At 37.9% G+C, this 12,882-nt stretch overlaps 1 pseudogene; it reads right to left on the minus strand.

The window, feature by feature from the left end:
* Positions 1-312: 312 nt before the first annotated feature.
* LOC103127920 (tubulin polyglutamylase complex subunit 2-like) lies at positions 313-6,434 on the minus strand (annotated as a pseudogene).
* Between the last annotated feature and the right edge of the window lie 6,448 nt (positions 6,435-12,882).

Below are 12,882 nucleotides of genomic sequence, written 5' to 3' on the forward strand. Positions count from 1 at the left end.
AGTCTTAATGTACATGTCATGGCTCCAAAAAACAGTGGTTTTCTGGGGGGAAATTTATCTATAATCCCTGCTGAGAGGTGGGTGGTAGAGCTTAGGGGCAAAAAGGAAGGAAGGAACTTAACAGATTCATTTAGCTATTTAAACAATATCCAACATTCTCTACAGCACAGTGCTAACTCCAATCAGATAAAAAGATTTAGGTCATTCTGGAGGGGATAGGTCTCTAGGTCTTTACATAGAATGTGGAGCTTGGGTCATGTGTGGGGTATCTGTGCAGGGTTAACTGGTAGGCACTCAAGTGGAAGGAACCATTCATTTTTGGACAGTGTTTTCAGACCCAGAAGAGGATTTGGAAGTGGAGGGAAGAACTGAGAGAACTTTCTGGCTGTTGGCTGGAAACTTTCTGGCTGTTGGCTGGCTGAACAGGCCCTTTCTTATGGGGACCAAGATCTTGCTCTTGCTCTTAAATACTTGGCTGGGATCCAGCTTGTTCACAAAGGAGTTACTTCCTTCCATTAGCAGGTGTGTGTTATATGTTATGGATCTGTACATGTTGAAACATTGCTTAGCCTGTGGGCCGATGCTATCACTGGTGAAGACCTATTGCCGCTGGAGTAGACCTAGGTGGGTGACAAGCAGACGATGACAGGCAGTAAGTAAAAGTGTCTGTGAGAAAAATGCCAGCAGGGTGCTCTGTCTAGGAACCAGATTGCACAGTCTTGGTTTCCCTCTTGTGTAGAGAAGACAAACCTTCCCATGCCCTTGCAAGGATTCGACTCAAATATCACACTGTGTGAATCAAAGTGAGGTTTCTCTGGCTGGTTCCCACTGGCTTCTTTTGTAGTGTATCCTTGTCCAAGTCTGACAGAGTCGGTGCATTAGGAAGTGAGTAAATGGAAGACTGGTTAAGTTGTGTCAGTTTGGAGATGCCATTAATTACCGTGCTGCCCAATGGAATGATATGCTAATCCAGCTTCATACTCCATGTCATATGGAAGCTGTTGATCAGGCAACCATTATTTTTCTATAACAAGCAAATCTTGCCCATCCACAGAGCCTCCGAGAATTCAATACAGTTGTAAGGCTATTCATTCAGAGATAGCATCAGATTCCACAGACGAAAGGCTCAGTATCCAGCACCAGACTCACAGACACAAGCCTACTTATTTATCTGGACTTTTGACTAAACAAGTATAGACTGAAGGTCCTCATGGTCCCCTCGTCAAATTCCCTTCACAATTTTTGACAAAGATGTTTCCCTACTTTTCCATCTCTAATAGTGGACATACCTTTCTCTTTCAGGAAAATTTAAGACCTATTACTTTTCACAAGTCATTTGTTTCAAGGGAAAAGTTAGTCCCACAAAATTCTGGTATTTTAGGCCTTCCAACTTCTTTTTACCCTGCTATAAGGTAGGTCACTGGGTATCCCACCTATTGATTTAACTTCATAAAATTTGGCACTGGATTATGTGACCCTGGGTCTCCATCACTATGCAAGACGATCATATCAGTGTCCTCACAGGAATTATTTTCCTTTGTCAGATGTGTGGCATGTCACTCTGTAGGGAGTCTCTCTGTTTTTTGCTGGTGGTCATTTGCTTTGCCACATCTTGGGTGGAATTTGAAGGCATCATTTTAAGTGAGATAACCCAAAAGGAGAATGATAAATATTAGATGATCTCACTCATATGTGAAACTTAAGAAAACAAGAACAGTGAGGGAAAATATAAAGTGAAACTCAGACTGGATATGTTGTATGGCACCAAAGCAAAGGAAGTTGGGGATGGAGTGAAAGGGATGGGATATAGGGGTTTTGGCATTCTGGTGCATGATGGTGCACCTAGGCTGGGAAGACAGGGTCTTGCAGACACATATTATTGGAAGATAAGAAATATTATGGGTGGTGGTGTCACACCTGGTTGAGCACACGTTACAATGTATACGGACCTATGTTCAAGCCCTTGGTCTATATCTGCAGAGGGAAAGCTTTGCAAGTGGTGAAGCAGCGCTGCAGGCGTCATTCTTTCCCTCTTCTTATCACCCCCTTCCCTCTCGATTTCTGGCTGTCCCTATCCAATAAATAAATAAAGCTAATAAAAATAACTATTAAAAACAGAAATATTACTATGTGTCAACACCTTACCCCAAATAAGGTATGGAAAAAAACAAACAAAAACTCATGCTCTTATTCTTTTGCAGAACTGGGGAGGTCACTGACACAGCAGTCTAGGCAGCACATAACGGTTCAGAAAGGTGCTAGCATTTTCTTTTACATCAAATTATCTCTATAAAGGATACCTCCTCTGGGCTAGGTGGTGGCTCACTTGGTTGAGCGCTAACATTACAGTGCACAAGGGCCCAGGTTCCAGCCCCAGTCCCTGCCTGCAGGCAAAAGCTTCACAAGTGGTGAAGCAGTGCTATAGATTTCTCTCTCTCTCTCTCCCTCTCTCTCCCTTGTCTCCCTATCACCCCCTTCTCTCTTGATTTCTGATTGCCTCTATACAATAAATATATAAAGATAATAAAAATATTAATAATAAATAAATAAATAAATAAAGGACACTTCATCTTGGGTGGAGTTGAAGGAATCACATTAATTGAGATAAGCCAGTAAGAAATGAATGAATATAGGATGATCTCACTCATGTACAGAAGTTGAGAAATAAGAACAGAAAGGGTGAACACAAAGTAAAACTTGGACTGGGATATATATATATTTCCTTTTTAATTATTTGTTTTATTTTATTTACCAGAACACTACTAAATTCTGGCTTATGGTGATGCAGGGGATTGAACCTGAGACTTCAGAACTTCAGGCATGAAAGTCTTTTTGTATAACCGTTTATGCTACCTACCCCTGTCCAGGGTTGGTATATTATGCCAAAGTAAAGGACTCTTAGGAGGGGGGGCAGCTTTCATGTCCTAGTGCAAAATGGTGGAAGAGAGCTTAGGCTGGGGGTGAAAGTGTTTTGCTGAAAACTGAGAAATGTTACACATGTATTAACAACTATATCTGGTGTAAACCATTAATCCCCCAATAAAAAGGGGGGACCACACTAATCAATTCATCTGCTGCTAAGCATTCGTTATATAAAGAACTTGCAAAAAAAAAAAAAAAAAAGGAAATCAGTAAATCTCTTCACTGGTTTCTGTTGCTGAAAATTTGTCATTTTGGAAAAAATGAGAATGAGATAAGCAGTCTACTTGAAGATCCTTTCTGTTCTGTTTCATACTCTATTCAATTGTGGACAAAAGGGGTAATGATAATATTTCATTTTCTTTGTGTTCTTTCCCTAAGTAAACTAGTTGTATGAGATTATCTCACTTCTTTCTTGATAAACGTAAAGACTCTGCAGTGCTCTATCGATAACAAAAATAAAGAAAAGAAAAAAGAAAGAAAGAAAAAAAATGTTCATTCTATCTCTGTGCTTTTCACTAACTTCTTTTAAAGTATTTGGTCACTTAATTTCTTTGTCTTCCTTTTCTAAGTCCTAATGACTTGTCTCATCTTGTACTTACTCCCCATCATCTTCAGTTTTGAGGACATAACCAGTATATTAAAATTAAGTTATGTATTTATATATGTAATTAATTATATATGCACATATATATATATATATGCACATCCAGATGTGTATGATAATTGATTGTGAAGTCTTCATAATCACACTATGGTTTTTCACAAAGCAGTGAATAACAGAATAAAATAATTTGGGAAAGTTGTTAAAAGGACACTATATTTGACTTCGTGTATTTGGAGCATTTCAATATGCAGTGCTAAGAACCATAAATTAGTCTTTTGTACACTATGGTTTTGAAATAAATTTCCATTCCACTTGGAATTGGAATTAAAAAAAAATGTTTTCAACAAAAACACTGTAGGGGCCGGGTGGTGGCACACCTGGTTCTTCTTCTTCTAGCGTTTGCCCTTCTTCCTTAGCCAGTCAACAGTGTCAGGTTGAAAGCTCAGGAGCTGCTTGTTGCTGGCTTTGCAAGTGACTGGGATCCATGTGGATTCAGTCGGCTAGGAAGGATCATCAGTTTCCCCAATGAATGGGTACTCACGGGATGTACCACGAGAAGGTCGATCCAATGCAACTCGCACACCTGGTTAAGCACACATATCACAATGTGCAAGGACTTGGGTTCAAGCCCCTGGTTCCCATGTAAAGGGGGCAAGCTTCCCAATTGTGAAACAGGTCTGCAGGTCTCTCTCTCTCTCCCTCTGCTTCTCCCTCTCCTCCCTCCCCCTCCTCCTCTCCCTGTCTCTCTCCCTCTCTGCCTCCCCCTTCCCTCTCAACTTCTCTCTCTATCCCACAGTAATACACGAATGCATGTTTTAAAATATGTCAGACCAGGCAAATAGCACACTTGAACAGAGTGTTGCTTTGTTATCTGCATATCCCAGATTTGAGCCTGGCACCCACCACACCAGAAGGAAACTACTGTGCTGTGGTCTCACTCTTTCTATCTTTCTCTCCCCCTACCTCCCACAATTCTGCTTCTCTATCTTGGAAAAAAAAAAACTATTTGGATAACTTAAAACTATTTTAAATGCCTGAAAGATAAGCTCAAAGCTTTCTTAATTGTTGCCATCAGTTCCTATGCATTTTGGGAAGTCATAAATAGCTTATAGAGACAAATTAAGTGAACTGTAATTTAAGTATTATTTTGAAGCATTTTGGGCATTAATATCATCCATGCAGGGTCCTTATCCCTTATTATATAGAATATCCTCCCCATTTTTTTTTCCTTATAGAAACAAGTAAAGACGGAAGCTTCCCACAGGCAGGTGGGGGTTGGGTCCTTGTATATGGTAGTATGTGCACTCTATGGGGTATGCCATTATCAGGCCTTCAGTTATTTTGTTGTTTTTCAAATACTTATAGTAACTCCTTTGTCTAAAAAAGAAAAAAAAAATTTTTTTGTTAAAGTTCTGTGGAACTAGAAACACAATGTTATGTTTCTGAATTCTAGGGAATATTTATTTTAATTGTTAAATTACTAAGCTATAGTTCCATTTCAACATTATAGGTTTGTGGCTGCCTCTAATATTCTGTATTAGAATCTCATTCCCCATTAGGAAAAGTCTTTTGTGAATTTGCATGATCACTTAACGTAACTGGTTGGCGCTGATAACTCCTAATAATGTAATTCTATGTGAAGGTCTTACATTGAAGCATAGGACTTTAAGGATTTTTAAATGTAATTCATCTTTAATAAATTATTGATTATTTCAATTCCTGCTGTTCCTTCCTACTATTCTTTCCACAGTACCATCAAAGATCTTTTGGTTATTATTTTTGCCTCACTCTACTTCTGCAGCTAAGAAGCATTACATTTCATTTTTCTGTTGTACAGCAAACAATGAGGATATATCAGTAACACTAAAGAAGCTATTCTAGATTTGATTAAATCCTAGCAGGTTCCAGTTTTCTTTTATATTTGTAGCTACATATCTGCCTGATTTATCTACCTACCCCATCTAATTTCAAAATATGATTGCCATTTTAAGGTGTCCTTTAGTTCCTAATTTCTACAGTACCTTATAGCATTTTCAATCATAAAACCAATATACAAAAATGATGATCCCTTTGTAATCCATGTGATTTATGGTCTAGGTAAGGACTAATAATGATAATTAAAACTTCATACTCCTAGAAGGATCTACTAAGAGACAAGATACTCCTGAATTGTAAAGCATGTTTTTTTTAATTTATATTTTATAATATTCACTGATAATTTGGCCTAAAGTTGCACCTCTAGTCATTCCTAGAAAAAATATTGTTTATCACTAAACTAATAAGGGTTGTTAGCAATTTCTTAATATGAGCACAATGACAATCATATTAAATAAGATTTTAAAATAAACAGAATTAATAATTTGCTTATACATTTGAATTCTTTATAACCACTCATACAAATACTAATATTTTACAAGTGAATTAACATTTGAGAGAAACTCTTGGCAACCCAAAAAATAATATGGGCATACTGTTAACTTTAGAGACTATATATTAAATGTGTCAGTATGTTTGTTTGGTGGTTTGATTCATACCTTTCTGTAAACACTGTGCTCATTCATCCAATTCAATACAGCATGAGTTTAAATGAAATGCCCTGCCCAACAATGTAATCATACAATGTGGATGTAGAAAGGAACAAGAAGTTTCATTCTTTCTGTTTGGAATTAGATTCTGGACATAGAACCTAGTTGTTTTTTTGTTTTTTCTTCAGCTTGGATCTTCAATGAATGGCAGACCAAGAATAATTTTGAAATTGTTGACGACAGCAGTGAAACTGAGAGTTCATTTCTAGGGACACTACGGGCTATGTCCTAGAGGAATGGCAGCTATGTGTGTTGGGATCTGATCTTCATTACCTACGTCTGGCCTCTGACACTTTTTGATCTTGGCTCTTGTACATCTCCATGCATTTTATGACATTTATTTTTTAATATTTAAATTTTTCGTTAATCGTATAGAGACTAAAAGAAACTGAGATAGAAGTGGAGCTATAGAGGGAGATAGAAAAAGAGAGATATGGCTTTTGAGAGAGTCCGCATATCAAATACATGGCCTATATATTAAAAAGATTCAGTTTGTCTTTTGAGAAACTTTGAGACATACAATTGATATGCAGACTCTCTCAAAAGCCTAGACCAAGTAGATTAGAAGCATCCAATAGCACAGCTATATACAAGATACTGGATACTGTACAGCAAACCATAACAAAGGGACTTTTCAAAGTTAACCCAATTTACAAATAATGTGATGATAATATTAACTATCGATTGTCTTTTTGAACCCTAAGACAGCAGGAACCTCACATCTTCACTATAGAGCCCCTACTTCCCCCAGTCCAGGAACCCTTGGATAGGGCCCACTTTCCCGTATGCATCTCCCAATCCAAACAAAATAATATTGCATCCGCCGATCACAACCTAACCAAAGCAACGATTGCCACCTCAATATGCTTCACCTCAGACTGTGTCCAGAGACTTCACGTGTGGAATGACAACCCTTCAGCTTCATTACTCGGGTGAGATCTTTCCTTTTATAGTACACTCTAATTTCATCTCAGGTAGTTCACTTTCTTTTTTTTTTTAAATTTTAATATTTATTTGTTTTCCATTTTGTTGCCCTTTTTTTTTTTTTTTTCCTCCAGAGTTATTGCTGGGCTCGGTGCCTGCACCATGAATCCACCGCTCCTGGAGGCCATTTTCCCCCTTTTTGTTGCCCTAGTTGTTGCAGTGGTTATTATTGCCATTGTTGACGTTGCTTTGTTGTTGGATAGGACAGAGAGAAATGGAGAGAGGAGGGGAAGACAGAGAGAGAGGGGAGAGAAAGATAGACACCTGCAGACCTGCTTCACCGCCTGTGAAGCGACTCCCCTGCAGGTGGGGAGCCGGGGGCTCAAACCGGGATCCTTACGCCGGTCCCTGCGCTTTGCGCCACGTGCGCTTAACCCACTGCGCCACCGCCCGACTCCCGGTAGTTCACTTTCTAACAAAGTCCCATAACCTAGATATACACCAGTTTATGTGAGAGAGAGCTTATGTGCACACGTATCCATAAACTACTGCAAAATATATACCTGAAAGCAGAAGTACACTAGAGTTTGCAGTGAGTACCTCCCTAACACTTCCTCTCCACTATTCCAACCTTTGGGTCCATGATTGCTCAACAAATTGTTTGGCTTCATATGTTAAATCTCTTTTCAATCACCAGGTTCCAGATGCCACCAGGATGCTGGCTAGGCTTCCCTGGATTGAAGACCCCACCAATGTGTCCTGGAGCTCAGCTTCCCCAGAGACACACCTTACTAGGGAAAGAGAGAGGCAGACTGGGAGTATGGACCGACCAGTCAACGCCCATGTTCAGCGGGGAAGCAATTACAGAAGCCAGACCTTCTACCTTCTGCAACCCTCAACGACCCTGGGTCCATGCTCCCAGAGGGCTAGAGAATGGGAAAGCTACCATGGGAGGGGGTGGGTTATGGGGATTGGGTGGTGGGAATTGTGTGTAGTTGTACCCCTCCTACCTTATGTTTTTGTTCATTAATCCTTTCTCAAATAAAAAATTAAAAAAAAAAAAAGAGAGAGATATGGGAGTCAGGCGGTAGCGCAGCGGGTTAAGTGCACTTGGCTCAAAGCACAAGGACCGGTGTAAGGATCCTGGTTCAAGCCCCTGGCTCCCCACCTGCAGGGAAGTCAATTCACAGGCAGTGAAGCAGGTCTGCAGGTGTCCATCTTTCTCTCTCCCTCTCTGTCTTCCCCTCCTCTCTCCATTTCTCTCTGTCCTATCCAACAATGACGACAACAACAACAATAATAACTACAACAATAAAGCAAAGGCAAAAAAAGGGAATAAATAAATATTTAAGAAAAAGGGAGATACCTGCAGCATTACCTCATCACTCATGAAGCACTATCTCACCATGCATTCCCCCCCGCAGATAGGGGCTGGGGGCTTGAACCTGGGTCCTTGGGGATTGTAGTATGTGCCTTTAAGTGAATCCCAGCCCTGGATTTAATGACAATTCTATTTATATAAGAAAATAAAATGTATATGGAGCCGGGTGGTGGCACACCTGGTTGAGCACATGTTACAATGGATCCTGGGTTCAAGCCCCCGGTCCCCACCTGCAGGGGAAAGCTTTGCAAGTGGTGAAGCAGGGTTGCAGGTGTCTCTCTGTCTCTCTCCATCTCTGTCACGCCCCCCTCCTCTAGATTCCTGGCTCTCTCTATCCAATAAATAAATAAAGATATTTAAAAAAAAAAAGAAAATGTATAGTATTTTACATTGTGAGAAAACATCCTCCTCAAGGTCTTGGGTTGAACACTTTGTGAGTGAAATGGTGTTGTGTTCCAACAGTCCTTACTCCCTCCTAGGCATTTGTATTTTTATCCCAGATAAGTATCTCTAGTACCCTTGGTCCAAGCAGGGCTTCCACTTTCATGTAAAAAGGAGAGAAGAGAGTGCGAGCAAAAGGAAGAGTTCTTCCTCTCAATAGTCTCCTATGAAAAAACACATGTCCCTATCGCTTTTATTTTATTTTTAACATTTTATTTTTATTTTTTTTAACTTATTGGCTGGAGACAGAGAAAAATCAAGAGGACATGGTATGACAGATAAAGAAATAGACAGACAGCTGCAGCATCACCATTCATGAAGCCTCTCCCCTGCACGTGGGGACCAGAGGCTAGCACACTGGAACACGTGCACTCAACCAGGTGCATCACCACCTTGTCCCTCTTTTGCTTGTATTTTTAAAAACTAACAATCTTTTGGTCCTAATTACAATTTAATTTCATAAATACTTTTAACAGTAACAGAAGCTTAGTGAGGTGTACATATTTTATTATGAATTAATATCTGTATTTATTTGGCTTGTAAAATATCCACATTCTTCTTCCTACGTATAGAATATAGCAACTCCCTTTTATTTGGGGGGGGGGAAGGATCTCCTCTTCAAATTATCTCTGGGTAAAAGCAAATAATTTTCCAACATTTTTGGTTTTATGTAACTATGGACAGTGATTTTTAAATAAAAAAAAAAGTTTTACCTGAGCCTTCTAAAATAGAAAGTTGGCATAGAATAAGGCAGTTAATTAAATAAAAGTTCTTACATTTGAACAAAATGACATTTTAAAAAGGTAACGTGATAAAAAATTTTAGAAAATGTGTTTTCAGACTCAATATATCAATGTATCAGAAACAGCTCAATGGGTCCATGCCTTGGCAGGCATATGGCCCAGGTTCAAGCCCATACACTACGTGACAGTACCATGACACCATAGCAGGCTCTGGTGCTGTGTATCTCTCCCTCTCTCTGTCTATGAAGGAAAAAAAAAATTACTCTGGAGCAGTAAAATCACATATTTGCAAAATTCTGACAGGAAGGAAGGAAGGAAGGAAAGAAGGAAGGAAGGAAGGAAGGAAGGAAGGAAGGGAGGGAGGAAGGAAGGAAAAAGAGATTAATTATCAAATCTTTTGTCTAGAAGAATACAAAAGCATTTTTGGTAATCTCATCTAAAATCTCCATGTACTAGTCACAATGAAGAAATTGCCTTTTACATATCGCACCAAAGTAAAAGACTCTGGGGTGGGTGGGTGGGGAGAATACAGGTTGAGGAAGGATTCAGAGGACCTAGTGGGGGTTGTATTGTTATATGGGAATCTGGGGAATGTTATGCATGTACAAATTATTTTACTTACTGTTGAATGTAAAAAATTAATTCCCCAATAAAAAATAGTACTAAATATATATAAAAAAGAAATTGTCTTTTAATTATGCCTAATGGGTAGCACAATGTATCACCATGAATATGTCACCCAAAAATACAACATGCCACATCAAAATATTCATCTCAGGGTACACAACACCAAAATCTGTCTTTTGGTATGTTATTCATAACTGAGACATTTGAGAACCAACAAATGCAGAGAGGTTTTCTTGGAATTCTCATCCTTCTAAACACAGATCCTTTAAAATGAGAGGAATTCAATTATAAAATTCCCTCCCCGGAAATTTCATCAACTAAGGAAGATTTAGTCTCATCACACTGAAGAGACTAGAAATACACAGCAACTACTATAACTACATCATAAACTACTATTAGACATTTTACTTATTCTTCTAAAGTTTGATGTGTCTTTGCTAAAAGTATTTTACCATTCTTCTATAGGTCTATATTCCCCTACCACTTCTCACAGAAAGCTAGCATTTGGTTCTGGATTCTAAGTCACTATATAAAATTATTCAATTTTCCTCACGAGGCACACATGCTAACACAAAAATAACACTTGCGGTTTCTCCTTTTGTAAGTCAATGTTTGATTGTTGGAGTCTCAGCTAAGAACTAAGACAGATGGAAATTTACCTAAATCTTCTACACTCACCATGAAGTTTTTCCTTGTCTCTTCTGTATTTTTTCTGACTCAAATAGTATAGATATATGCATTTCAGCTCTTTCACATGTATGAGGTTGTAAACTTGAGGGTTTCCGAGAGGGGTTTTCATTTCACAGTTATCTATGTACTCCTCATCCCATTGCCTGTTTAATATAATTGAGATCATTTGGAAGAGTGGTTCAGATTTGAAGATCACAGGGTGTGTGTGTGTGTGTGTGTGTGTTTGTGTGTGTGTTTTTTCATTTTATCAGAGCACCAATGGCATACAGTGCAATTGCTAACCCATGGATACAGTTTGTTATCCGTCAGTAGAAATTCTTTGTATAACACTCTCATCTACAGTTCAGGTCCTTTTACACATACATAAGGACCCCAAGGTTCTCTCTACCTCTTCCTTCCCATTCTTTGCCCCATGTCCTCTGCTTTGGTGCAATATACCACACCTAGTCCAAGTTTTTCTTTGTATTTTTCCTCTCTGTCCTTATTTCTTAATTTCCAGCTATAAGTAAAGTCATTGGTCTCCTTTTGACTTATCTCACTTAACATGATGCCCTAATCTAGGGTTTCTTAGCAGACCACAAGTCTTTGTATATTAGGACATTAATGTTAATGTTCAGTATTGCATTTAAAATTTTTCATGCATAACTGCTTCAATTTCTGTTACAGAAGAATTTAGTTCTTTTTGTCTTACAAAGATCTAATGAATGCCGTTCCTAGAACATATGTAGTTCTTTGTCATATCTTAAAATCAATATCAATGTAAATTTTCTTTAGTGGTTAATAGCAAATGCGAAAAAAAAAATCTACAGCTACAGACACAGATTTTTGGTTCCTTCTCTTAATGTTATAACAGTAGACTAAACGAGCAATTTCCTAATTTCAGATAATCTAAAAATCATACTGTCAATCTTTCTGTTTCACTTTACAATACATATTTAGTCATTGTGCTATCACAAGTACTTCCTCATATTCAGTATTAGCACAAGCTAATACCGTGGGGTTTAAACATGATAACATAACGCTAATTAAAATGATGGAGGTAAGTAATCTAATGCTTGTATGAACTGATTTTTTTTTTATAAAATATGTAAAAATCAATGCCTTCCTGAATGTTATTTACTTTTCTCTGCATCATTTTAAGTACATTGTATTGCTTACCAAATTGAAACAAAATGTAAAGAATAAATGTATGCCTTATATTATTCTATACTAGAACTGAGGTTAACAAAGATTTTGGATTTAAAAAAACTGCTAGTGAACTAGATTATCATTAAGTATTTGTAATAACTAAGGTGATTTTCCTGTATATTCTATGTATAAGGATGCACTGGCTGCTTATAGAATTAAGTTTCTCTTTCCCAATAAAATTCACTTTCCAGTGAAGCCAAATAATCAAGATGCTATAGGAAAATTTTCCACAAATGTCAATCAGATTTCAACATTTCCTTTCTAAAATCCACCATGCCCTTCCTAAAAAATAAAATAAATCGTGTTCCTTTTGGTAGTATGTTTTTACTCTTCCATAATGAGAATCCTTTTTCCTCAACATTTTTATTATACTCCACAAATATTTTATTTCCTCTGAATTTCATTCTTGCTTCGGGAAATTTTCTCTTCTCTTTTTCTTCTGGTCTGAAACATTCTGTCAGCAGATCTTTCAATAACTGTTGACTTCTCATTTGTGTTCTGATTACCCTTCTCCCTAACGTTGCTACTTTTCTCTAAAACTATTTATGTTGCACTAAACTTTTACTTTCTTCAAGGAAGTATTGTGAAAGGATCTTATTCATTTTTTAATTTATTTCCTACACCGTCCACCGGTATTTAAACTCAGGTGTTAGAGAATACCTCCTTAATACTTAACCTTTAGTTCTTAGGCCATTGATTTGTACACAGTGCACAATTACATATTTATAGAATAAGTAAATGAGTTTTCTTTGTTGAAAAAAGAAAAACCAACATATT

Source organism: Erinaceus europaeus, chromosome 5, assembly GCF_950295315.1.
Source record: "Erinaceus europaeus chromosome 5, mEriEur2.1, whole genome shotgun sequence".
Lineage (NCBI taxonomy): Eukaryota > Metazoa > Chordata > Mammalia > Eulipotyphla > Erinaceidae > Erinaceus > Erinaceus europaeus.